Raw genomic sequence first — 27,502 nt, 5'->3', positions numbered from 1 at the left:
CCCTCCCTCCACCTATCCTTTCCTTTACTCAATCTCTTCACCTAACCTCACTTAGGGCATTTTCACCCCCATTAATCTATTCATCTACTTACATATATACAATAACAACCTATTAAGTTCCCCCTCCCTTCCTTTCACTTCCCTTTATATCTCTTTTTTAGCTTACTGGCCTCTGCTACTGAGTTTTTTCCTTCTCACACAGAAGCCCAATCATCTGTAGTTAGGAATCACATATGAGAGAGATCATGTAGCACTTGGCTTTCTGGGCCTCGGTTAACTCACTTAGTATTATCCTTTCCAGATCCATCCATTTTCCTGCAAATTTCATAACTTCATTTTTCTTACTGCTGAGTAGAACTCCATTGTAAAAATGTGCCATGTCTTCATTACCCACTCATCAGTTGAGGGACATTTAGGCTGGCTCCATTTCACAGCTATTATGAATTGAACAGCAAAAAACATGGTTGAGCACATACTTCTAAGGAAATGAGATGAATCCTTAGGATATATGCCTAGGAGTGCTATAACTGGGTCATATGGTAGATCAATTTTTAACTGTTTTAGGAAACTTCACACTGATTTCCACAAAGGCTGGACCAGATTGCATTCCCAACAATAGTGTAGAAGGGTTCATCTATTCCCACATCCCTGCCAGCACTTAAGATCATTTGTTTTCATTATGGTAGCCAATCTGACAGGAGTGAGATGAAATCTCAATGTAGTTTTAATCTACATTTCCCTGATGACTAGGGATGTAGAATATTTTTTAAGTGCTTATATGCAATTTGTATTTCTTCTTTTGTGAACTCTCTATTTAGCTCCATAGACCATTTTTTAATTGGCTTCTTTGATTTCTTATTATTTAAATTTTTGAGTTCTTTTTATATACTAGATATTAATCCTCTATCAGATATATAGCTGGCAAAGATTTTTTCCCCATTCTTTAGGTGGCCCCTTTGCTTTATTCACAGTGTCCCTTGCAGTACCCCACTACCACTGTGTTTGCTGTTATCTGTGGTCTTAGTTCTAATAGCATTTGTTTAATGAATTTGGGGGGCCCCATGCTAGGTGCAGATATATTTAGGATTGTAATGTCCTCCTGTTGGAGTGTGCCTTTAATGAACTTTAAGGGGCCTTCCCTATCTTTCTTAACTAATATTGGACTGAAGTCTACCTTATCAGATATCAGGATAGCAACCCCTTCTTGTTTTCTAGTTCCATTTCCTTGAAACACCTCTTTCCAACCTTCCACCCTAAGATAGTGTCTATCCTTTGTAGAAAGGTAGGTTTCTTGGAGGAAACTAATTGAAGGACCCTGCATTTTAACCCAGACTGCACACCTATGTCTTTTGGTTGGTGCATTGAGGACTTTGATATTAAGATATTATTGAATGTTTTGTATTCATTTTTGCCATTTTTTTGGTAATTCTTCCAGTTTTACCATTGCTTTCTTGTGCTAACTAGTATTTGGGTACTGTTTGTTTTTTTACTGGTTGCTTATATGTGTGCTTTTCTTTTTCTTCAGCATGGAGAATTCATTCAAGTATTTTCTGTATAGCTGGTTTTGCCTTCAAATACACCTTTAGCCTGCTTTTGTCATGGAATGTGCTGATTTCTCTGGCTATTTGAATGGATAGTTTTGCAGGATAAAGTAATGTTGGTTGATAGCTGTTATCTTTCAGAACTTGGAATATATCACTCCATGCCCTTCTGTCTTTTAAAAGTTTGTGTTGAGTAATCTGCTGTAACCCTAATAGGCTTGTCTTTGTAGGTAACTTGATTTTTCTCTTTGACTGCTTAGATAGTCTGTCTTCTCCTTCATCCATTCTACTGGTGAGATTTACTGCAGAGTTTTCTTTTTTAATTTTTTTTTAAATTTCATTAGCTGTGTTCTTTATTGCTAGTAATTCTAAGTGGATTTTCTTTATGATTTCCATTTCCTTATTTATGTCTAGTATTGATCTCTTTATTTCATTAAATTGTCATCCTGTGTCTTCTTTGCTTCCTTTGATTTCTTCCTTGAGTTCTTTGAACATATTTATAATCATTCTTTTGAAATCTTTCTCAGGCATTTCCTCTAACTCATTCTCACTGGAGGTCATTTCTGATGTATTAATACTTTTTGGTAGATTTATATTGTCTTGATTTTTGGTGTTTCTTGTGTTATAATGTATATATTTTTGCATCCTGGATTATTTAATGATTGGATTTTCTAATTAGCTGGGTATTATGAGATGTATCAATCAATCTGATGTTATATAACTTCAGGGTAGGAGCTTAAGCACTACGTGTGGCTCTGAGGACTCTAAGAGTATCTACAAAAGTGACTCTAGGTGTTGGGTGTGCCTGCTCTGAGAGTATTCAAGTAGGCTGAGTGGAACAAAATACAGATAGTTTCTAAAATTTAGCTAAACAATGTGCACTTTTAATGAAAAACAGCAGAGTATTTTTCCAAGAGTAGGTATTATGACAGCCAGATCCTCTGTCTATCCATTACACTGTGTGGTGCCTCACCCATTCCCTTAATCCCTACAATAAGGAGGTTAAAATTTCTGGTCTGTAGCAGGTTCCAAGTCAGCTTGTGACCAGGTAAGACCCTTCCCTAATGTATAACTGAAGAGGAAACAAAGCCACTATACATCAAGAAGCAACAAAGAACAAGCCCAAACTACAGCTAATTTAAGATTGGGAAATCTGACCCTCAATCTGATTTAACATATAATTTATCCTGATATGGAAGGTGCAATTAGCACTTCTGGTTTAGAGGTATATACCAGGTTTATTAGGTGGGTACTGACCTGGTGTAATCCCAGTTACCTTTTCGGATGGTTTTAGTCTCAGTTAGCTGCACTCCTGCTTGGGTCCTTCTTTGGTGTGCTGTCAGTTCTAGTAGGTGTGGCCGGGTCCCTGGACTGCTGCTCTGTTTGTGGGAGCTGGGCACTGGCTGCGGGGGAGGGGAGGCTGCCAATGCTGCTCTAGTTCTCTCGCTGTTCTTCGTGTCCTTCTACCTTGTGATCTGCTCCTCCATTGTTCACTGCTGTTCTCCCTTCATGTTTCTTGAGTTTGCAGAGAGCTTCAGTGTGAGTGGAAAATCACTTTATCTGGCTTTTCCTGTGGCTCAAGCCGAGCCTGGTGTCTGGCTGGTGGGCCACCTTGTGGTCCCACTCATGGATCTGCTGGGAGCTGCTTATGCCATTCTGTGTTGCCTCCGGATGCTCTGGATCTCTCCTACTTCTCCACTGCTATTTAAATTTCCTATACACCTCACTTTTTAGTAAAAGTGTGTATTTTGCTGTTTTTATTTTTATTTTTATTTTTTGGCTTTTGCCCCCCTAGGCTGCTTTGGCATGGTACCTATGCCACCATCTTAACAGGAAATCTCTAGGTGCAACTTTCTAATTTAACCATTGGTGCTCTTCAGTTCTCTGAAATTTTCCTGCACTGCTGGCAATTCCTTGATGTTACTAATTTCACCCTGCCTACCCTGTAGCTCTCATTATGTTGTATGTAATATATCTTTGCTATTTAATAATTTTAAGATTTTCTTCTTTATATTTTCAGTGTAATGTGTCTTCCTGTTTTGAGGGTAACACCTCACCTTTTCCCCAATTATACTACATGCCCTTATGTTCAGCATAGTAATGGCTCAGTTACTTGAGAATGAATGTGGAGATGTCATCTGATGTGGAAGATGAGGAATTTTGCTCAATATTATAACTGGAGAATTGATCTGAGGGTCAGGCTTTTCCTCAGGCAGACCTTTAGCCATGCTTACTGTGTTGGGAAATTTTTTGTGCATCTCACATTCAAAAATACTTGGTGTACCAAATTCCTGATGTTTTCTACATGTAATTTCTTTATTAGTTTTTACTCCATGAATACCATCAAGTTAGTACCATTGTTAGCCTCCTCCTTGTCCTTCCCCTCAGTAGGGGTCCTCCTTATTGGGGAATATGGGTCATGCTTTGTGGGGTTAACCATCAGTTATGGGTGGGGAGAAATGTCTCTGTGTATCAACTCTGGCATTCTTTCTGCCACCTCTTCCACAAGTTTCCCTGAGCCATGTTGGGTTCATTTGAGGCTTCCTTAAGTGAAGAGGTCTTGAGAGACTCTATTTCTCTGGTTTGGTAGGGGTTGATTAAATACTGTGTCTATCTCCTTCACCCTTGTGCTGATACAAGGTTCACCAAAAAAAAAAAAAAAAAAAAAAAAAAGCACTCTTTGCTTATTTTCCCAATTATTCTTAGTTTCAGCTGGGGCCCTTTTGAGGTATGATGGGTGGTTCTCTCCTGAGGATCTGTGTCTATATGAAAAAGAGTAGCAAATTCTCCAATAAAGTGAAGTTAGTACCAGATAAATAGGAAAATCATTTTTTTTAACAAGAATTTAATTGGTTGGGCCTTCGTAGCCCACAATTGGTGGAAGCTTGATAATGGAGTGTGGGCTCATTTTTGGATATGATTCCGACTTGCTTTCCAGCTCCAGCTATGGGTTCTGTTCAACTGAGCAGATCAGTTATCAAAATCAAGAGTAGATGGTTTCCTACCATGGCTGTGCATCACTATTGCACTTGTGTGAACATCACATCAGGTTGTTTGCTGCTGAGTAGCTTAAACCATGAGTTGCTTGGATAGATATTTGCCATTTTCCCTCAGTTTCTCATGTAGCACTTTCTGGTACTAGACACACTAATAGTCCGGGGACTGACTCTCTTCCAGTTTCCAGCCATGTTACTCCATGTTATGTTTCAACAGCATATGGTGTCTTCAGCCATATGGTCTTACCACTAACCTTTGGTGGGTCATCAAGTACTCTGAGAAAAATCTTTTTTTTTTTTTTTTTAGAAACCTTGTAAGTCTCTCTGATCAAGAGCTCATTGTTGATGATAGCCACATGCTGGTACTGGAAGTTACTGGTCAGCACCCAGTAAGAGAAGGAAGAAAAAGGTAAGTAATATAAAAGAGATAGAAGATAGAGAAGATGGAGAGAGAGAGAGAAACAGAAACAGGAGAAGATTAAGGTCAGTCTCCATCATACCCTCTCCAGAGCCTTGTGATTCTGGTGTTCCTTCTAAGGGCCTGGTGAATGTTCAACCATTTGGTCTGTCTGTTAGGATGTAGAATTTTATGATACCATTGATGATTGGGTCTATTGTTGTGTCCCCCACTCCACCTTTGCCCTCTCTTCCCTCCCACCCTCCCTATTGCCCAGCATAAGATGAATGGATAACTAAGATGTGGTATATCTACATGATGGAATTTTATGCAGCAGTAAGGAAAAATGACACAATGAAATTTGAAGGTCAAAACTGGAATAGATCATTCTCAGTGAACTCACCCAATCACAGGAAGATAATTGCCACACAGTCTCACTCATCTCCAGCTCCTAACCTTAATTTACCCAAGATGCTGACATTCATAGCAAGCATCTCAAGGATCTACATGTAATTTTTCTTATAACCTTTTGGAGTTTAAGTTTGAGGGAAGTGAGCTGCTATACACATATACATACATCTGTTTTAAACCTCTTAATATTTAGTCCTTTTGTATCTGTTGTCATCTCCTGTTATATTTTCGTTATGTTTGAAAAATTAAAAAATATTATTAAAATGCTATATAGTAAGCTTTTTGTGGTGGGGAGGGATGGAAATCACTGGAGGCACAATGAATGAGCACATTAATCCTTCTGTGTTAAAACAAAATCCTTTCTAATATGATTTTAGAAACATTGTAAAAATCTATTACCAAAAGATAGACAACTTCATTTCATTATTAGAAATATATATTTATTACTTGACTTTGATTTACTTGAGAAATAGAAAGAGGCAGATAAATAGAGAGAAAGAATAGGTACAACAGGGTCTCTAGCCACTGAAAACAAACTCCAGATGCATGTGCCACCTTATGTATCTGACATACATGAGTCCTGGAGAATCAAACCTGGATCTTTCACTTTGCAAGTAAGCACCTTGCAACTAAGCCAAATTCCTAGCCCAATTCCTGCATGTTTTACTTTTTCCTAAATCATCTCTATCTTATTTTTGGAGACAAGATCTCTTACTAAATACAGTGCTCACTGATGATTGAGCTAGACTGACTAGCTAGCAAGCCCTAGGGGTTTGCTTGCCTCTTCCTCCTCAGCAACGAAATTGCAGGTAAATGCCACCATGCCTGGTTTTATGGGATCTGAACTCAAGTATTTATGATTGTGTGATAAGTAAATTCCCCACCAAATGATCCCTGAGTCTTATTTATGGATTTTCTATGCTAGTTAACATAAATATTTGTCTTTAAGTGGTGTCACCCTACCTCATTTGCATTGCTTTACAGTAAGGACTGAACTTGGGCATTATCAATCCCTTGACTTTGCTGCTCTTCACCAGCATGTGGTCCATCCTGCATCTGTTGCCTTTCACATACAATTTGAGCTATTATATTGATAGCTAAGAATAACTTTGTGCAATTTTGCTGGGCATTGTACTAAATCTATGTAGTCTTTTTATCCATGAATATGAGATATCTCAATTATTTGATTCTCTTTTCATTTCTTTTACTAAATTTTTATAATTGTCTTTGAATAAACTTTGTACATATATATTTTTTAATATTTTATTTTCTTCATTTATTTGAGAGAGGGAAAAAAAAGAGGGAGATACAGAGAGAGTGGGCATGTCAGGGCCTCTGGCCACTGCAAATGAACTTCAGACACATGTGCCACCTTGTGCATCTGGCTTACATGGGTCCTGAGGAATCAAGTCTAGATCCTTTGGCTTTGCAGACAAGGACCTTAACCACTAGGCAATCTCTCCAGCCTAACTTTGTACATATTTTATGAAAGTGAGACATATTTTCATGTTCAAGTGTTATTATAAATAGGGTTTTTTTTTCTGCTTTCTATTCAACTTCTAAAGGTTTATTTATGGCATCTAAGAAAGAACCAAGTTTTCTATATTGATCTTGTATCTTGTAACCTTTCTATAATGAGGTATTTGTTTCATGATCTCATTCATCAATTCCTTTGAAATTTCTACTTAGATAACCCTATCTGTCTATAAACAAAGAAAATTTTATATCTTCATTGCTAATGCAAATATATTTTATTTGTTTTCTTATAACATAAGACTTTCAATATGATAGTAAATAGTACTAGTGAGAGTTGGACCATCCTTCATTCTCATCTTAGATTAAAGCATCCAGTTTCTCATGATTCAGACTAGTGTTGGATGAAACCATTTTTTTATATGTTTAAACGGGTTGATGCAATTCTCCTTAATTCCAAGTTTTCTGAAAACTTTAATCATATATGTTCAGTTTTGTCTATTTTTTACATCCATTGATATGATCATTTTTGTATGACATATTGATATGTTAACTTACCTTAATGTATTTTCTAGTATTGAACTAACATTACATACCTCAAGTAAATCACATTTGGTAGTGGCATATAGTTATTCAGTTTGGGCTTTGGTTTATTTTGCCGAGAGTTTTTGCATACATGGCCATGACACATGTTAAACTATCATTTTCCTTTCTAATCATGTGTTTTCTGAGAATGGCATTAAGATTACTAGAGAGAAAGTATTCTCTGGTTGCATTTTTATGCAAGAAATCTGATAGAAAATTAGTCTTTATCTTTTTAATTTCCATGTTGTATATGCTTTGTCCTAAGCCCACAGTGATATCAAATATTAACTGAAGAGAAAGATGAAACTTACAGGTAAAGCCTGGTTTCTTTTTCCATTCTTGGATTTTATCTTTTATTGTTTTATTATTTTTATTTTTATTTTTTGATAGAGGTGGGGAGAGAGGGAGAGTGGGCATGCCAGGGCCTTCAGCATGCTGCAAACAAACTCCAGATGTGTGTACCTCCCACTAGCACCTGTGTAACATTGCGTGTCTGTGTCACTGTGCATCTGGCTACATGGGATCTGAAGGTTTGAACATAAGTTCTTAGGGTTTTCAGGTAAGCACCTTAACCATTAAACCATCTCTCCAACCCAGATTTTATCTTTTAGAAAGAAACTTTATTGAGAACCTTTGTATGTAAACATATTGCCAATTGGTCACACTCCCATCAGGCTATGTGCTTATGTACTTTCTCTTCTGCCCCCATTCCACTTGAAGGCTCTCCTTAGTGGATTTATGAAAATCACAGTTGGATTATGAATGTACCAATCATTTCCTGTGGAAGGGGTAATGCCTCAAAGTACATCTTCCCACCTTGTGGTTCTTATATTCTTTCTGCCCCCTCTTCCACAAAGTTGTCTGAGCCTTGGAGGACATGTTATATTTCTCCTTTAGTAGTCCAACCTTCTTTGGCTAAAGGGAGAGGCTATGCCTGTCCAGAAGACTTGTAAGTATCCATATTTGTCAGTCATTCATTTATTCAGTGTCTATAGAGCACCCACAAGTGATCATATGAAGTTAAGTAACCAAGTAGAAAACTTTAGGTTTTACTTTTTCTTTATTCCTTAAGCCTACTTTCAATGGAGCCCAGGTCTGAGGATTAACTTGACTGATGAAGTATATATCCTTGGTTGGAGCTGACACAGCTCATCATTCCTAGTAATGGCTCCATATACAAGAAGTTTATTCTAAACAATAGTGCATATATTTATAAAATAACAGAAGAATCACTGAAACAATTGTTGTGGCTGAAAACCAAAGAAAATAGTATCTATTTCCATAGTGGGTAATGAAATATTGATTACATATTGACTTCACAAGCTCTGGCTGTTGATATAAAGTGCACCACCATCAACAGATTGTTTTAACACAAAGAACACACTGTGTTCAGTGATGTTTGAAAGCAGACGAAAAAGGGCATTCTTAAAATGTATTTGAGTAGCACTTTAAGATAGCTCCATATTGGCTTTTAAAAGCTATTTTATTTTACTGCCTCTTCAGATATGAAGAATGAAAATTGTAATTTTATGGGTTGTTTTTAAAAGACTCAAATGAAATAACTTGATTTGTTGCTATTTAATCTTTTAAAAGTAATTCCAGCGAGCATGGAAATGAATCAAATGTAGTTCTTGTCTCCAAATAGTTTCTACTTTTGAGAATGTTATTATAATGATAAATATCATTATAAAACAAATGCCAATAAGATAAGTGGCTTAATGAGGGTCTCACCACAGATCCTAAGAGCATTTGGTTAACCTTTTCTTCAAAGGTACAGATAATGACCATTTTAGTCTTTGTAGACCATGCAATCTCTATTGGTACTCTATTTGTAACAAAAAAAATAAGAACATACAGGAAAAAAGAATTAGCATTCTTATGGGTTTTGACCTCTAAAATTATTTTGCTTTAAAAGCTTGTGGCACTTGGACTAGTGATGCATACCTATACTCCTAGCATTTTGGAGGTTGAGGCAAGAAGTGCATGAGTTCAGGGTCAAGCTGGACTATGCAGCATGTTTGAAGCAAAACTGGACTGCACTGTAAGACTCTTAGAAATTAAAGAATGTACATGGCTGGCTGGATTTGGTCTATTGGCACTAACTTGCCAGTCTCTGAACTTAAACCTCAAAACAAAAATAAATAAATAATGTTTTGAAAACAGTTTCAAATTACAAAACTCTCCAGATGTAAAGTTACTATGCACTAGATATATTGAAGGCTGATTCAGTTTATAACTGGATGTTAATACATAGATAATAGTCTCTAGATAATAAGCCAATTTGTTGCTGTGTGAATCAAGGGATGGTTGGCAGAAATAATTAAAGATTAGAAACCATACTTTTCCTTAGAAGAAAAGGAAGAGGAAATATACCCTTCATATTTCTTTTAAATTTTAAATGGTTTTATGTCCCAAGGGCTTAACAAAATTTAAATATATCCTTGTCACCTCTCCTTGATAAACTTAGGGATTTAATCTAATTCTCAAGTTAATGTGAGAACCCACTATACATGGCCCTTTCCACTTTCTACTAATTGCACCACTTAAACCCTAAGCTTTCCCAGTGCTAAGTCAGGAGACAGTTACAAAAGCTCAGTTGACTGCACTTCAGTCTGGCAGGTCTCTGTTCTAACAGCATTTTCCCCTCTTTCTCATTAAGTAGTTTAAGCTTATTCAAGTCTGCCTGACTTTGAAAATGAATTTCTATTTTTTTTCCAGAGTTCAGCAAGTAGTTCTTTGTCTCTCACTTTTGGAGCTAAATACTTTATGTTTAGGTGCTTGCTGAAACATATTTTATTCTCATAAGATTAGCGCATTGAGAGTGGTCTTTATGGTAATCTTCTCCCTATCACCCAGTTCTCAAATCTAGCTCCTTGAACAACAAATCTGTTTTTTAACAGCTCAGACATCTTGACAACTATTTTCTGTAACATATCCAGAAGAGACGTGCAAAATATCAACTGATTTATTCCATAGCTGACATTGTTATTACACAAGTGGTTTCAACTGGAGGTGTTCATGCATTTTAATAATTGATAATCAGCCAACATTGTTTGTTTGTGTCTCTTTAGATACTATTTATTGTAAAGGATGAGAACTGCTATTCCAAGTAATACCACATTGCAGGAAACTCATTGTGAGGAGGAACAGAATTCCTGGACTATAGTAAGTATTACTATGTAGAATTTCACAGTGTTACCTGTTCTTAAGAGCAACTTATTACAAGATTAGGAGTGTTATACTTCATTTAAGGTTATCTACCTGCATATATCTATGGTTTTTACCTTATATTTTCTCCCATGCTTGATGTTAAATGTCTCTCAGATAGTCCAGAAGAAAAGCACAGTAACATATTTTATAATTATTTCATTGTTTAGTGTTTCAGTAATAGCTACCATTATTTTAAGAATGTTCTCTCTGCTAGACAGGTATATGAAGGTCTATAATCCATACTTTATACTTTGTCATTCCAGTTCTGCAGAGAAAATGCAATGCCTTCTATCATTTTGATAACAGATTATAATCTTTCATTGGATAGGAACTAGAGCAATTTAATTTCTTGTGTAAAGTTATCAACAAACAAGTTCAAGGTTTCACCAAACCTATATCTATTGAAGAATTATAAATATTTTTTGTAACAAATACTAACAGAATGAAAAATTATCAACTTCATCACATCTTAAATACAGAGAGAAGAAAGTACTTGAAGTATATTGTATAGTTTTCTTGGTCCTGAGGCAGAGAGTTTCCTTACCCATATAGATTGAAAATAATCACTTGGTGTCACTCTGATGTATGAGTCATCCTAATAATAAAATTACAATTTATGTTCCAGAGAGCTAGAGAGATGGATCAGTGGTTAAAGGCACTTGCTTGCAAAACCCACATGCCCTGGTTCAAATCTCTAAAGCCAGATACACAAAGTACTACATGTATCTGGCATGCCCATATTCTTTATCTCTCAAATAAATAAATAACATGTTAAATAATTATGCCCACAATGTATATTTAATGTTTTAGAATAGGAATCCCACACCTCATTGCTGGAAAGTAGGTACCAAAATGGCTATAAAGCAGCCCCCTAAAACAATATAGGCTATTGATATTGCATACTAAAACTACATTATAAATATCTATCACTGAAGACACCACTTATTTTGGATTCAGGGACATAGAAAAGCTAAGCTGGAACTGAGCTGGAAGCTTCTTTCCTTCTAGCCAGATTTCTTTGTACCTGATGGTGCTATATAAGATGCTAGGGGAGAAAAGCCTTCAATAGTCCTACCCAGCTATGGACACTGTATACTCCATAACTACCCTGCCATACAAGATAAGACCAGTGGTATAACAGTGGCATGTATGTTATGGTAGTAACTAATCGTTTTCTGGTTAGTTAAAGCCTGCTCCACAGGAAGGAATTCATATCTGATAGTCTAAGCCTGTTCTAAAGCCTATGACTAGGCACATAGGCCCTGGGGACATGAGGGGAGGATCTACTCTTGTGGTTGTGATGACTAGCCAGCTTGTTAAATAGCCTTCTAAATGTCTATATGTGTTCCCATAGGTTAGGACTTCTTGAAGCCTTGATCACAGAAATTTCTTACTATAATGGACAGAGGTTAATGCAAACATGCATAACTGGCCAAACTGCCAGCATTAAGTGTCTATTGTGTGCTCATGCTTAAACAGAACATCAAAACCATTCCCTCCAAGATGAGGTACATCACAAAAGAGGGGGTAGAAAGAATGTAAGTGCAGGAGTATATGGAGGAGGGCCATTAGACTCTGTATTCTGGATACAACATGGGTGTGAACTCAAGAATTCAGAGAAGCTGTGGATTTTAGCACAAGATTGAGCCTTATAGGATTTTACTATTGATAGACTAGTTAATTGCAGCTAATAGTTACTGGAGACAGGGAGTCATGTTCATTGTTGTGTAGCCACTGCTGTGTTGCCCATTTGCCATTAAAAACTTTTCACCAATGATCATGCAAGCAACCTTGATTAAATTCAGTGAGTTAACAACAATAACAAGGTCACGAAACTAAGAATTAGGACACAAAGATGGGTCCTCTTAGTGGAAACACGGGAGATAAGAGAGAGTACTTGGGGGATATAAGATCAAAATACATGTATACATGCGTGAAAGTATCAAAATTGAATAAGGATATTTAAAATGAGTAAAAAGTAATAAAAGTCTACATAATTTTAAGTCTTGGTTAATAAGCTACTTTAGAGGTAAAATTACTTTTGGGACCAGGTTTGCGTGTACATGGTATAGCATGTGCCTAGTATAGGCAAGATTAGTTTTATCTATAGAACTACAAATATATAAACCAATGTTACCTAAAATAATAGATACCTGTATCCTTACTATAAAAAGTATGACTTCTGAAGGCTTTTGGCTGGGTACTTTAGCCAGTTCTCTATGGCAAAATCATCTCAAATACCTGAGATCAAAAACTACTGAAGAACCACAACTATGGGCTGTGGAGGAAGAAAGAATCTCTTTTTAATCAAATGATGTTAAAACATTAGTGTACCCAAATGTACAACTGGACATTTTAGTTAATGTTTCTCACCATATGCAAACTTGAATTTAAAACATATTATAGTCATAAATATAAGACCCAAATCCATAAAACTTCTAAAATATGACATGGAAGAAAGTCTTGATGACTTTGTGTTAGGGAATGATGCTTTAGAACTCACACAAAATAATCCATGAGAAAAGAAGAAAGGGAGCCTCATCAGTATCAAAGATTTCTGTTTTCAACCAACATTTTAAGAAAATAAAAAGGTAAACTTTGGACATGGAAAAAAATGTAAAGTACGTATAAAAGAATTTAAAAAGCACTACCCAATATTGGCACTTAGAAATCACCAACCAATAAAAATAGGCAAGCTATATAAGCAGATCAAAGAAACTAAATAAATTAAAAAGAAGCACACACAAATTGCTACTAATAATTATTTCATTATTCATCCCTCTTTACTGAAATGCCATCATAGCATTTTAAAAGTTGATTGAAATATAATCAGGAAAAAAATGCATTTGTGGGTTGACTGTTGGACTTTGTTCCTTTCATCTGTTTGGTGATGTCAGCATTGCTCATCTAGCTTACTGTGGCTTCATACTTACCCATGGAGACATGGAGAAGAAACTCTCTTACTTTATTCCATCTAAGAGTTGTTTTGGATCTTTTGGCATCTTTCTTTTTCATATAGACTATAGAATAAGCTTTTCCATAAGTAAGAAAAAAAAAACTGCTGTGTTTTTATCGGGATTTTGTTGGATCTATAAAGTGAAATGGAATAAGTAATAAGGGTGATGACATGTTCCTGTAGTTTTAGATACTTTGAGGCTGTGAACTTCAAGAGTGTGACACCAGTCTGGGAAACACAGAAAGCACCTACCTCCAAAAATTGAATAGGGATGAATTAGCACCTTAATAATCTGAGCACAGTGTATTCTTCATCTCAGTAGCTCTTTTCTTGTTTTCCTCAGTTGTGTTTTGTCATTTTATTTATTTATTTATTTATTTTATTAATTAGTTTTGTACTCAGCGAATACAGTCAATTTGGTACTATTGTTAGGCTCATCCATGTCCTAAACCCTCCCCTGGCTCCTCCTTGTTGAGGTATATGGGTCATGCATTCTGGAGTTAGACCACAGTTATGGGTAGGATAAATGTCTCTTTGAATCATGACCCAATATATGGCTCTGACATTCTTTCCACCCCTCTTCTGCAAAATTTCTCTGAGCCAAGTTGGGTTCATTTTTGGTCTGCTTCAGTGATAAGGTGTTGGGGGGGCTCCGGGTCTCTGGATATCTGATTTGGTAGGAGTTGGTTTTTCTTTGTGTTGATCTCCTTCACCCTTGTGCTGGTACCCGGTTCACCAAGCAAACAGCACCCTTGCTTGGTTCACCAATTGCTCTTAGTTTCATCCAGGGCCCTTTTGAGGTATGATGGGGTGGCTCTCTCCTTAGAGTCTACATCTACCTGAAAAAGAGAAGCAGATTCTCCAACAGAAAGTAAGTTAGCACCAGACAAATGAGATAACCCTTATTTTTTATAGAGAAGTTAACAGGTATAGGCCCTCTTGTAGCCCACGATTGGTGGTAGCTTGATAATGGAGAGCGGGCTTATGTTTGGATATGGTTCTGACTTGTTTCCCAGATCCAGCTATGGGTTCCATTCCACTAAGCAGATCAGTTAGCCAAATCAAGAGCAGTTGGTTTCCCACCATGGCGTGTGTGCCACTATTGAACTTGTGTGAGCATCACAACAGGTTATTTGCTGCTAAGTAGGTTAGACTATGAGTTGCTTAGACAGATATTGGCCATTTTCCCCTGGTCGCCCATGTAGCACCTTCTGGCACTAGACTTGCTGACTGTCTAGGGACTGACTCTCTTCCAGCTTCTAGCCATGTCACTCCATGTTACCTTAGGTGTCAACTGCATATGGTGTCTTCAGCAGTAGGGTCTTACCACTAACCTTTGGTGGATCATCAAGTACTCTGAAAGAAATCTGTCTTTCTTTTGGGAGACCTTGTAGGTCTCTCTGATCAAAAGCTCATTGTGGATGATAGCCACTTCCTGATACAGGTCAATGCCCACTAAGAAAAGGAAGAAAAAGATAACCAATATAAGAGTTAGAGAGAAGAGAGGGAGAGAGGGGGAGAGAGGGAAGGAAGCTGTAGAAGATTAAGATCAGTCTTCATCATACCCTCTAAAGGCCTAGTGAAGGTTCAGCCATTTGGTCTGCCTTTTAGGATGTAGAATTTTATGGTACCATTTTTATACTGTGGATCTGGCACATCTTTCACTAAGTTTTTCCTAGGCAGCTGATATTTTGATGATGGTAAGTGATATTTTAAAATGTTAATTTTCAAATTTTGTTATTGATTTTGGCATATAGTTCTTTTATCCCAAGGTTGTTGTTAAGCTCAATTGCTAATTCTTATGGGTCTTTTTGTAAATTGAATAGAAATTTCTGCATACATGGAAATATTATCTGGGAGAAAAGGCACTTGTCTTCTTTCTATTCAATTGAATTTCCTTATTACACTGGCCATCATCCAGTATTATTATCAGTAAAATTGATAAAAGCAGACGTAGTTGGCTTGTTCTTTTTTTTAATTTTTTTTTTAAAAAGTCTTTTTATTTATTTATTTATTTGTTTATTTAAGAGCGACAGACACAGAGAGAAAGACAGATAGAGGGAAAGAGAGAGAATGGGCACACCAGGGCCTCCAGCCTCTGCAAACGAACTCCAGACGCGTGCGCCCCCTTGTGCATCTGGCTAACGTGGGACCTGGGGAACCGAGCCTCAAACCGGGGTCCTTAGGCTTCACAGGCAAGCGCTTAACCACTAAGCCATCTCTCCAGCCCTGGCTTGTTCTTAATTTGGGTTAGAAGCATTCAATATTTTCCCTTCATTTAAGTATGATGATATTATCAAGTTGAGTAAGTTATATTCATAGTTTGTTGGAAGTTTTCATTAATAATAGGCATGAAATATTTTTTAAAACTTATTTTGCATCCACTGAAATGATCATAGGGTTTTACATTTTAGTCTAATGATATGGTGAGTATTAATTACTGCTTTTGCAAAGGAAAGCCAATCTGTCACATCAGGATAGATCACATTTGACCATGACATCATTATCTTTCACATATTGATTGGTTTGCTGAGGATTTGGTAAAAATATATATATATTTATCTGTGTTTATATAAGTTAAAAAAAATGGAGAAGCATTCCTTCCTGATTTTCTGTGACAGTTAGTATAGAATTGCAGAAAAGTCAATTAAGTCAAAAGTTAATATTTTAAAATCAATGAAATTGATAAACTTTTATGTGGACTGACCAACAATAAAAGAAGTAAATCCAGTTAAAAAAAATCAGCAACGTATGAGGGGATACTACAGCCAAATTTCCAGAAATTAAGGTAATCTTAAAGGCATATTTAAAGATCTATATTCCAACAAAGTAAATAATCTAGAACCAGAAAGTAGAAAAAGTACTAAAAGCATAAATTACTGCTCTTACTCAAAAATAATAGAACATCTAGTTTGACTTATATTACTTGAAAACATTGAGTTAGTAATTTTAAATTTCTTAGAAGAAAAGCTTGGGTCTGACAAGTATAATTTATAATAAATAAATTATACTAAACATTCGAAAACAAATATCACCATTATTTTACAAATTATTTCAAAGTTAAAAAATGGAAATTTTTTCTAATTCATTTTATAAATTTAATTATTTTATTTCCCTAATACCAAACCATATCAAATACCACAGTGAACATAATCACAATCATTATTATATAAGTATAGAAGCAAAAATTCCAAAAAACTACTAAAAATTAAATTAATAAACATTATAAAAATCAACATAGGGCTACAGAGATGGCTTAGGGGTTAAAGTGCTTGCCTGCAAAGCTTAAGGACTCCATGTTTGACTCCCCAGATCCCACATAAGCCACATAAGCCACAAGGTTATGTGTGTGCAAGTTTGTGCATGCACACAAAGTGGTGCATTCATCTGGAGTTTGAATGCAGTGGCTGAAGGCTCTAGGATGCTAATTTTCTCTCTCTCTCTCTCTCTCTCTGTCTCTCCTCTCTCTTTCTTTCTCTCTCTGTCTCTTAATAAAAGTAAAGAAAAATGTCTGAACAGGGAAATCTGCTTAAATGATTCTCTGCTGAAAGAAAAAAAAACAGAATCATACAAATAACCAAGGGGGTTTACTACCAGGAAAATAAGGATTGCTTAGTACTTGAAAATTCAGAATATAGTTCACATATTAATTTCCAAAGGTCAAAACCATGTATCATTTAAATAAAAACAGAAAACACTCAAAATTCTTGTATACTAAAATGCTCAAAAATAGAAACTCCTTCAACCTGATGAACAGTCTACATGAAAACTGTGTAGCTGAAAACAAGTGTAAACTCACAGCCAATAGCATAGCTAATACCACATAAGAATAAGTATTCTTAGTCAATAATCATAAAGTGATAAGGATGTCTGCTCCTACCACTTCTATTCAAATTATATACTCAAAACTGGATGTGGTGGTGTATGCTTGTATTCCCAGCATCTGAGGAGGGATGTTGAAACATGAAGAATTTTTGCACACAGAAACTCAGGGTAGCCTCAGCAGCAACACAAGTATCCACCTCTTAAAAAATTATATGTGAAACATCTGTAGATATTATAATTTATTGACCTATTCTTCCATTGGAAGATTGTTTTGATTCTTGCACAGTGGTTATTTGCCTAACATTGTGGATGACACTATGTTTTCTCTTGGGTTATAATCTTGGGATTGTGGGATCATCTTATCAGCTACCAACTGTTTTCCCAAGTGGCAACACATCTTTCCTTCTAAACAATACTGTGTAAGCTTTCCAATTATTCTGCATGTTTTCCAGCACTGCTAATATCTTTGAAAACTTGCAGTCATTTGGGTCGAGGCATGTAGATCAGCTGGTACAATGTTGGCTTAGCATGTAATAAGTTCTGATTTTGATTTAAAACTGCATAAAACTAGGTGTGATGGTGCTTTCTTGAAATCCCAGCACTTGGGAGATGGAAACAGAAGAATCAGAACTTCAAGTCATCCTCATGTACATAGTGAATTTGAGGCTAGCCTGGGCTGCATGATCCTGCCTCAGGGGAAATATATATATTTTAGTGGAAGTCAAATGAAATTGTGTTGCATTTTTTAATTTATATTTCCTTAATGGCCAATCATATTGAGCATCTAATCATTGTAATTGTTGGCTATCTTCATTCCAGTTTGGAGAAATGTCTCTTCAGAGCCTTTGCCAAATTTTTTAAACTGTAATATTTATCTGCTTATAATTTGGGGGATTTTTATGTATATAATGTTATATGTTCTTAATGCAAGTCTTTTATCATGTATATAATTTTCCCAAGTTTTTGAGGTATCTTTTCATGGTTTTTTTTTTGTTGTTGTTGTTTATTTGCTTATTTGTCTATTGAAACAAGGACTTGGAATGTTGCCCAGTTTGGGATACAATTCACCATTTTACTATATACCTCAGGCTAGTCTCAAACTCACAATAATCCTGCTGCCTCTTCCAGAGTAGTAGAATTATATTCCTACAATACTATACCTGGTTTCTTTTTTTTCTTTTTAATGGTGGCTTGTGTAGCATAAAAGTCTTTTAGACTGTATAAAGTCTAATTATCCTAACATTTTCCTTCTCATTTTTGATGTAGATCAAAGAAAACATTCAGACTCAGGGCAGAGAGATTCATGTGTGTTTTCTTCTGAGTGTAGTTAAATGAGTAAACAATTTAAATAAATTTATAGTAAGTAGTGTACTGTGGAGGAGTAAATGATTTCACAGTAATTGAGGAGAAAGTAGTTGTAAGACTCATCAGTAGTATGTTTTTAAGTTATGGGAAGAGAAAGAAAGAACTAAGGGGAACAACATTAAAATATAAATATAGAATTAGAAGAGAATTATCTCTGCAATTTTGACCAAATTAAATAATTAAATTCAAAGGCAACAGAATTGAGGTTACATTTAAATATGACTTTATTAACTTATCAACTGATTATTTGATACGCAAAGCTATGCTTATACTATCTAAATTATTTAGAGGAAACAACACATAATAGTTTACTATTAGGCAACAAATAAGTTTTATGTAACTGAATTAATTACTTTTGCTAAAGAATGTTTTATGGAATCAGTTGTTCTAATTGGTCAGCTGCTTTGCATTTTGTAAACTGAAACTGTTTGGTCTTATAAATATAAACCTCTGGTTATTTATGTTGATATTCTTACCTTTTTATTATTTCTTGAGAGAAGAAAGAAAAATATTGACAGAAATAAGAAAACTTTTCATATTTAATATCAATTTAATTCATTTTCTTGATATATGAGGCACATAGTAAATACCTATATAATTCAAAATACCAGAAGAGAAAATCAGAATTAATTAGAACTGTCATTATTTAGAGTTATCCTATTTGGGCTTTTTAAAAATTTTCACACATATGAAAATTAGTGTCACTATCACAATTAGAAAATCTCTAAAATGGAGATTTAAAAGGAAGAAGAAAAAATACACTGAAAGTTATTTTAATTTCCACAATAGAGTGATGTGCCATGGTATACTGCAAATTAATCAGAGAATATCCAATGCAATAGGGATACCTCTATAAATAAATGCACATATCCACACATACTAGGATTTGATGGGTTTCCTTCAAGATGCTGGAGTGTGCTGAACTTTATGGTTAAATGTCTCCTGAATGTCATTATGTTTAGTGATTTAGGACATTTTCTTCTTTCACAGGGTTTTAGAAGGAAGCTCTTACTTATTTCTCTAGCCATTGAAGTATAAGATGGTATGCGGATGAGTATATTGCCCACAATTTCCTATATGCATTTGTTTTATTAATTTCACTTGTAACTTTTTGTCAATAATAGCACACCAGAATCATCAAAAAAATGTAATGAAAGAAAATGAAATGGCAACAAGACACTAAAGATCATTTCTATGTAAAGAAGCATTCCTTTTCAACAGTGAGAAATGCAAGTTGAAAATGATGATATCAGGGCTGAAGATATGAATCAGTGGTTAAGGCATTTGCCTGCAAAGTCTAAGGACCCAGGTTTGACTCCTTAGTGTCCACATAAATCCAGATAAACAAGGTGCTATATGTGTCTAAAGTACATTTGTAGTAGCTAGAGACCCTGGCATGCCCATTCTCTCTCTCTTTTAATTAATTTAAAGAAAATGGTGATAACCAGCTACAACCTATTATGAAGTGAATTTCTTTACCTTTGGAACTCTTTTGGTGTGCAGATGTTTTAATGTATTTTAAGTTGGATGTTAACATGTGAAAAGCAGAATAGTTCAATAAAATCTCAGAGTCCTAGTAGTTTTTTTTTTTTTTTTAACTGAAAGACCTACAAGCAGAATCTTAAGTCTTCTTACTTGCCTGTTGTCCAGCCCGACAAGACATAAAGACTCCATCTTAACAACTTCCCTCATTTATATTTCCTGTTGGACCCCTGTGAGCATTTCTATTTGCACCTATTTTTTAGGCCCCGCCAAACTGTTTTTCTCTGTTTTATAGGCATCAACTCTATCAGCATCCAATTAAAATAAAGTACCAGCCTAGCAGCATTCTGTTTTTGAGAAATTAAAAGGAATTTTAATATTGTTTTTAGAGTTAATATTAAATTACTAAGTAATTATTGCCACACTTAGAGCTTCTTTAAGACCCCATTCAAGAACTAGTGTAGGAAATCATTCCTGTTTGCATATGAACTACTAAAGCAGAGCCTCACTTAACATGCTGGGCAAAAAGTAAACAGCAACAATGTATTGTTGTTGTTCTGAATAATGTGTCAACACAAGTGAAAATAGGTGAGCAAATACCAGGGTGTAGAAATGAAACATGAGACTGGGAAGATCACAGTAGCCAGCAGTATTCATGATGGCCTGGAGCAGCAATCAGAAACTCCTCTTGTAGTAATGGTATCATCAGGCTTTTGTGTTCATTTTCCCTCTGGAATTAAATTTTTAAAGAAAGTCTGAAAGGGTGTTAGACTTCCCATGGACACTTTGAAATAGTGTTCACATAGCATATAGCCATGTAGGGTGCTGTGATTCCAAGAGATATGTTAAACCAAAATCAAATTCAATGTACCATTGAGCATTAACATAGTTTTTTTTTTTTTTTTTATTGTTGTTGTTGTATTTGAGGTAGGGTCTCAATCTGGTCCAGGCTGACCTGGAATTAACTCTGTAGTCTCAGAGTGGCCTTGAACTCATGGCAATCCTCCTACCTCTGCCTCCTGAGTGCTGGGATTAAAGGCATGCACCACCACTCCCGGCAATAACATAGTTTTAATGGTAGTGAAAATACTAAGGGTGAAAACTCTCTGTTTAGGGCATTCCTTTCCCATTGAAGGGAAATTCTAGATCTCAGGAAAAAACATCAAAAGAAATCAAATATAAAGAGCCTTTCTCAAAGTTTTTCTCTGAAATAAGATAAATATATTAGATAGAAAGTTCACTGAAAGCTGAAAGCAAGTGAGATGAGATGTAGGTAGATACTAATTATGCATCTTCGTAATAGAAGCTGTAGGATCCTTACACCTGAAATCTTCAAGTGCACACACCTTGGGGATGACCATGTACAAGATTTTGCAGTGTGAACATAGATCCTGGTATGACATTATCTGAAATAAGCACAGGAGCAAACCCCAAACAAGGGTCGGAGAATGGGGTTTACAAGATGCCTGCCCTTCTGTTTGGCATTGTAAACATACCCTGCTTATTGCTTTATTTTGACACTTGACTCCTATGCTTCCAAATATCCCTTTTATTAATTGATATAATGATTGAACAAAGTTTTCATATGAACTTAACCTTTAAAATAATATGAAAGTTTAGCTTCCAGCCATGCATATTACTAGAGAAAGGATAAAATTATTGATAGAAAATGATAGAAAAAAAAATAGAGCAGGATAAACAACCCAAGTAATTCTTATCTTCTTTAAGAAAAACACTGAAAATGTTTATAATACAGGGTCATGATATAGGAAGAAAATTAAAATTTATATAGAAAATGGTCTGTGTTTTTATAGACAATAGAATTAAGCATGGAAAAAGTTATAATATTATAGGTGTCCAAAGACCAGAAGTGAGAAAAATAATGACATATTTTTAAAAAGAAGCATTTAAACTCGAACACATAAATTTACTATTAATTTGATCATAAGTAAGTTTGAAAAAGTGTGATGAGTGTAATAATAAGCCCAGATACACTGTGAAATAATAGAAGACTCTCATCATAGGTAATTTGAATTGAAACAACTTCAGTTTTTCTTCATGAGATAACTAGTGAATTCATAGCTCATGAAAAATATTGTGCAGAAATTTATTTCTTGAAAAATTTGACAAAATCTTTTAGGATTTATTAAAGAAAACTATTTAATATTATCCTATGACCTGACATAGGAATCAAGATAAGAGAAAGTTGGGTATTTTAATGTCTTTGAATTACAAAACAAAGTATAGTCAAAGAAATGTGAGCTTGAGGTTGGAAAATAAAGGAAATATGACACTTCACTCTGAGGTAAATAATTCCAGCAAAAAAGGTATAAATAGCCAAGATTAAATCCCACAGGCTGACACATGCCGGGAAGAAAGTAGAGAAGTGGTGTGTGTTCAGGTCAATCCCTTCAGAAAATGTACAAATGTTCAGGAGCTGCATAAGATAGATAAATATTTAGGTGAAGATAATACCCTATTGTGTGGCTTCTTCCTCTGACTTCAAAGATTCCCTCCTGAGGGGATGAAGGAAGCTCAGAAGTCTCAAGAAACTCAGAAAGTTACAAGATTCTCAAGACCTTTCCCTTAGACTTACCTTAATCTCCCGTTTCTGTTCCTCTGTCTCTCTCTCTCTCCCCCCTTCTCTCCCATCATTCTATCTCTTTTATAATACTTATCTTTTTCTTCCCTCTCTTCTTGGGAACTGACCTATAACTCCCAGTACCAGCAGGTGACTATCATCCACAATGAGGTCTTGACCAGAGAAACCTACAAGGTTTCCCAAAAGAAGACATATTTCTGTCATAGTACTTGAGAACCCACCAAAGGTTAGTGTTAAGACCCTACTGCTGAAAACACCATATGTTGTTGGTACATAACAAGGAGTGACATGGCTGGAAGCTGGCAAAGAGTCAGTCCTGAGACAGTCAGCATGTCTAGTGCCAGAAGGTAGTACATGAGCAACTGGGGGAAAAGAACCAATATTTTTCCAAGCAACTCATGGTCTCACCTACTTAGCAGCAAACAACTTAATGTGATGCTCACACAAGTGCAATAGTGGCACACAGCCATGGTGGGAAACCAGCTGCTCTTGATTTGGCTGACTGATCTGCTCAGTGGAAAGGGAACCATATCTGGAGCTGGGAAACAAGTCAGAACCATATCCAAAAATGAGCCCACTCTCCAATATCAAGCTTCCACCAATCATGTGCTAGAAGAGGGTGTGCACCTATTACATTTTTTCTAAAAATAATTGTTATCCTATTTATCTTGTGCTACTTTACTCTCCATTGGAGAATATGTTTCTCTTTTTCAGATAGATCCTAAGGAGAGAACCACCCCATTATATCTCAGAAGGGCCCCAGCTGAAACTAAGAATAAGTGAGGAAACAAGTACGAGTGCTGTTTCCTTCAATGAACCTGTTCCCAGCACAAGGGTAAAAGAGATAGAGACAGAGAACAATCAACTTCTAACAAACCAGATATCCAGAGACACACAGGCTCCCAAGACCTTGTCACTGAAGCAGAGCTAAATGAATCCAACATGGCTCAGAGTACTTGTGGAAGAGGGGTAGAAAGAATGTTAGAGCCACAAATTGAGTCATGATACACAGAGACATTTCCTCCTACCCATAAATTATGGCTAACCCCACAATTCATGACTCATATACTCCAACAAGAAGAAGGGTCCCTGTGGAGAGGGGAGGACAGGGAGGAGGCTAACAATGATACTAACTTGACTGTATTCACTGAGTACAAAACATATATATATATATATATATATATATATATATATATATATATATATATATATATACACACATACATATATGGTAAAACTGAGCTGAAAGGAGTAATTCGGTTGGTAGAGTGCTTATGCAGCCTGCATGAAGAAGCCTTGTGTTCAGACCTCAGCAGTCCATTAACAGGACATGGTAGGCTACACCCGTACTCCCATCACTGAAAGCTAGGTGCATGAAGATCAGATTGGCTACATCATGACTTTGAGGTCAGCTCAGGTTACATGAGATCCAGAGAGAAGAGAAAGGAGACAGAAAGAGAAGGAGGGAATGGAAGGAAGGAAAGAAGGAAGGAAGGAAAGGAAAGAAGGAAGGAAGGAAGGAAGGAAGGAAGGAAGGAAGGAAGGAAGGAAGGAAGGAAGGAAGGAAGTAAGTTAAGGAAGTTAAGGAAGGAAGGGAGGGAGGGAGGGAAGGAAGGAAACAATTACTGCAAAGAGACTCCCCCAACAGCCACCCACTCAGTTGCCTACAAGTCGGGCAGGGAGCTGCAGTATGCATGTTTTTATCTGAGCTGAATGGGCTTTCCAGTAATGTAGCTTGAGTTACACAGGCTTCTTCCTATAAGTAGCCCCATTTTCTTCACTAAGCTAGAATTGGATGGACTCATTTCTTTCATCTGTTGTCAGCAAGGGCTCTGTCTGAAGTAAATAAACATTTATGTCCTAACTTCTCTTCAGGAACAGTCATGCAACAGAAAGGATTCCCTCCTCCCCCACCCAGCTACCTTAGTGCTGTTAGAAATGGACCTAACACTATCTAGCAAACAGAGAAAGAACCTAGAGGGTCCTAGCACAGACATCCACTTGATGTAGAACTTGGAGTGGGAGAGGTCTATCTTTCTGGATAGCTGGGTAGTGTTTTAGGTTCGTTATTTTAATTAAATAACTATGTTTCATTTTTGAAACATTAATCGGCTGGAGAAATGGCTGAACTGCAGAACTTGTCACACAAGCATGGGGACCTTAATTCAATTCCCCCAAATAAAAAGCAGGGTGTGGCCACACATGCCTATAACCTAGTGTGTGAGAAGCAGAGACAGAATAATCACTGGGGCTCAGCAGTCAGCTACTATGATTGAAAATGGCAGTTCTGGGTTTATTGAGAGACCCTGTCTCAAAGGAAACAAGGTGTAAGAGTCCTATTTCAATGGGACACTCTGACCTTCTCACTCTGTTCTATTCTGGCCTTCACCTGCATGTTCACTGAGTTATTCATCTGCACACATATGTGTATATTCTATACACACAACACACATATACAAAATTAAAAATAAAATCAAAGTATTTAAAATATCATTTTCTCATTTCTGAGAAAAAGAAATGAAATGTATTGCCCCAAATTTCATTTCTATCAACCTATAAAATATTACTTGCTTTAAGTGAATTCACACAAAGAAAGAAAATGAAAATATTACTAATATTCTAAAGAAGCTATTTTAGTTGTAATAGTAATAGCATAAGCTCAATTGTATTGTCTGTATGCTAATAAACTCCAAATGTCCATATTTTATAAGACAAAACTATATCTTGCTTTTGTGAATTCTAGCCATTAGCGTTTGGAGATGAGGCGGTTTGGTGATGCGATAGGAAAGAAGGTGTGCTCTGTGCAGTCATTCAGGCTGATATTGATTCCAGCTTCACTGCAGACTTTCTATGATTGCTCTAACAATCAACAAAGAAAGCATGAAAAGGTTTCATAGGAGTTTTATTTAGGCTAGTTCTATAAGTGATCTACATCCTTTGTACCTGCATTCCACTGATCCCTCAAGATATAGGAATTTGGATTTGCAAACAGTGAATAATCAAAGCAACAGTCAGGAACACAAATCCTTGGTGAAAACCAAGTTATTTGTGCATAGTTATTTGGGAGTTATTTTAATACAGTGCACTCAAAATGTGTAAGCAGAAATATAATGGCTTATTTGCCACACTAATCACTGTTTATACCCTGAACAGTGAAGATTGGCTAATGTTTGGCACAGCAATTGTAAATGTTACTTTGATGAGAAACTTGTTTTTAAGGCTCTTATTAAAAACATTCCCATGATTATCATGGTTATTATTATTAAACAATATCAGACATTTAAATATTATCTTTCAAGGGATCTATTATACAACATGGTGACTATTGTTAAAAATATATTGTATTATGAATAAAACACTGATTGTTGGATAAGTATTCTCACCACAAAATGATAATTATGTGAAGAAGCCCATCATCATTTTTATGTAAAGACAGAGGCGAACAAAAAGAATGAGACAACAAGGCATAGGAAGGGCTACTTAGAGTAGAGACAAAAGGGAACATGACCAAACTTCAGTGTGTTCATACAATTAAGTTATCTATAAAAAGTGGTAATAACTTCTCAGTAAAAAAGTAAGTTCAGTCATTCTACAATGAATATATGCTTCAAAACATCAGGGTGTACATAATAAGTCCAGAGATTTATGTATGTTTTAAAAATAAATGTGTCTCTTTAGATTGTGGAATTATAGAACTAGTTATTTAGTTCTAAGACTCTTTCTAATGCAGTACCAGCTTCCAATGAAGAGAATGACATATTTCATATAATGCAGTTATATTATAAATTTATCAGTGAGCCAGAAATATATGAATTGGGCTATTTTCTCAAACTTAAATGAAAGCTACATAACATGATAGTCACTTATTCATATTAACTGCTTCAGTCTTCTAAACTATTGAACATATCCTTATTCTGACATTGTGAGGTGTAAAAAGGGGCAATGATAATTTTGCAGCTTGTCCCATGTGCCTGTGTTACTTGATGTATGTGCTGTGCCTACCTTCTGTGATGCCCGCTGAATTCATAAATCTGAGTGAAAGAACATACACCCATAACTCAAGGAAGATGAGATGGGCTAAATCCTGATGCTGAGCATGTGCTTTGGAGTTGGAGCTCCGTTCCCGCATGAATGCTCTGAAGTATCAAAGTTGCTAGAGGCTAGGCATTTGTCACAAAGGGTCTCAGTCAGGTTACATGGTAGTGTCCCAGAAGCAGATTTTCTTTTTTCCTTTTTTCTTCTTTCTTTTTTCTCTCTCCCTTTCTTTCTTTCTTTCTTTCTTCTTTCTTTTCTGGTGTTCATCATTTTGTGTACTTACTTTTTTATTGTTATTGCTGCTTTCAAACATGAATTTGATACAATCTAGAACCCTACTAATTCATACAATCACATAACATATACCTTGATAGTCCATATCATATTTACTTTGTGAGTACCTACTGTATTAAAGGTATGGTCCTATTCAGGTTTTATGGGGAAATAAAACATTATAAGCCACAGAGAATGAATTTCCAAATGTAACAGCTAGCAAAGAATATGATAGCTTTTGAAACATAATGACATATGATTGTTGCTAAAAAGGGCCCTAGGTTTTTGAATAATAGTTCAAAAGTTTAGATGATGGATGATTCACTGAAGATGAGATGCTGAAAAGTTATA

Source organism: Jaculus jaculus, chromosome 7 (assembly GCF_020740685.1).
Source record: "Jaculus jaculus isolate mJacJac1 chromosome 7, mJacJac1.mat.Y.cur, whole genome shotgun sequence".
Classification (NCBI taxonomy): Eukaryota; Metazoa; Chordata; class Mammalia; order Rodentia; family Dipodidae; genus Jaculus; species Jaculus jaculus.
The sequence above is the reverse complement of the archived record's forward strand: the minus strand, read 5'-3'. Positions refer to the sequence as shown.